The following is a 2,049-nucleotide window of genomic DNA, read 5'->3' on the forward strand; positions in this document are numbered from 1 at the left end:
CTATGCAGTCAACTATGGAATTAACAAAATGATACTTTCAGCAAAGCATGTGCAGACATTGAGATTTATTAATAGGCATTTAAAAACAAAAGGTGGCATCTTACCAGAGTTCAGTCACATAAGACTTCTAGCAGAGGATGCAAAGTGAACCCAAGCTATTCTCTTAACCATTATTAGTACCACTTCATATAAGCATGATATACTAATTATAGTATTAATATTAAATAAAGCTTATTTGTATAAGTGTGCTACTTATTATGATATTCCTGAATGTATAAACTTACTAAAGTAAATCTTCGTTGTCAGATTTTTCTTGACTAAAACAATTTTAAGAAAAAATAAAGGGAATAAAAGAAAAGTTATAATAATATTTAAACGTGGAAGAGATGTTTTGTACAAAAATCTCTTTTGTTCTCTTTTTACTTTTGACTCTGATAGTGCGTTTGATTGTTATGTCAATTTCATTTTGTTAGTGAGGAAAGGAAGATAGGAAACTAAGAACCACTTATATAAACTTTATCAACTCATCTGGCTACATAATTACCTATTTAAGATAAAAATAATTGTAAACAATATTAATTCATCCTTAAAATGATAATAAAATGTGCTGTTTATAGTGAAAAATCTCATTAATAAACGTGTGATTTTCTTTAGTGATTCAGCTTTCAAGATCAGATGTTTATTACTATTATTTCCCTTTCTTCTCAGAATATTCTCCAAAGCGCTCTCTTGTTCTTTTATCATTACAATCTTTTTAATAGTTTTCAGATCTGCAGAGTATATCATAAAAATGCTTCTTATTAAGGGATTAGAATTTTACGTCTAGGATTTTTAGCTAAAAATAAACAAAACCTGAGATAGGCTTGTGAAGGAAACAGGAAGAATACTTCTACCCTTTTTACCCTTGGACTTTCTCACTTTTGGTTACAGTAGATGAGGTTAAGATGGGAGAAACAGTCAAGTCTAGTCGTCAAACAAGGAGAAACCTGGAATTTCACAGACTGGAATAAAATCTATATATTACCTGGTATTTTTTTTTCCATAATTTTTTTTAATACTTTATGTTCTAGGGTACATGTGCACAACGTGCAGATTTGTTACATATGTATACATGTGCCATGTTGGTGTGCTGCACCCATTAACTCATCATTTATATTAGGTATATCTCCTAATGCTATCCCTCCCCCCTCCCCCCAACCCACAACAGGCTCCATGTGTGATATTCCCCTTCCTGTGTCCAGGTGTTCTCATTGTTCAATTCCCACCTATGAGTGAGAACATGTGGTGTTTGGTTTTCTGTTCTTGTGATAGTTTGCTCAGAATGATGGTTTCCAGCTGCATCCATGTCCCTACAAAGGACATGAACTGATCCCTTTTTATGGCTGCATAGTATTCCATGGGGTGTATGTGCCACATTTTATTAATACAGTCTATAATTGATGGACATTTGGCTTGGTTCCAAGTCTTGGCTATTGTGAATAGTGCCGCAATAAACAAATGTGTGCATGTGTCTTTGTAGCAGCATGATTTACAATCCTTTGGGTATATACGCAGTAATAGGATGGCTGGGTCAAATGGTATTTCTAGTTCTAGATCCTTGAGGAATCGCCACACTGTCTTCCACAATGCTGAACTAGTTTACAGTCCCACCATCAGTGTAAAAGTGTTCCTAATTCTCCACATCCTCTCCAGCACCTGTTGTTTCCTGACTTTTTAATGATCACCATTCTAACTGGTGTGAGATGGTATCTCATTGCGGTTTTGATTTGCATTTCTCTGATGGCTAGTGATGATGAGTATTTTTTCATTTATCTGTTGGCTGTATAAATGTCTTCTTCTGAGAAGTGTCTGTTCATATCCTTTGCCCACTTTTTGATGGAATTGTTTATTTTTTTTCTTATAAATTTGTTTGAGTTCTTTGTAGGTTCTGGATATTAGCCCTTTGTCAGATGAGTAGATTACAAAATTTTTTTTCCAATTCTGTAGGTTGTCTGTTCAGTCTGATGGTAGTTTCTTTTCCTGTGCAGAAGCTGTTTAGTTTAATTAGAT

The sequence above is a fragment of the Colobus angolensis genome, unplaced genomic scaffold (genome assembly GCF_000951035.1).
Source record: "Colobus angolensis palliatus isolate OR3802 unplaced genomic scaffold, Cang.pa_1.0 Scaffold858, whole genome shotgun sequence".
NCBI lineage: Eukaryota > Metazoa > Chordata > Mammalia > Primates > Cercopithecidae > Colobus > Colobus angolensis.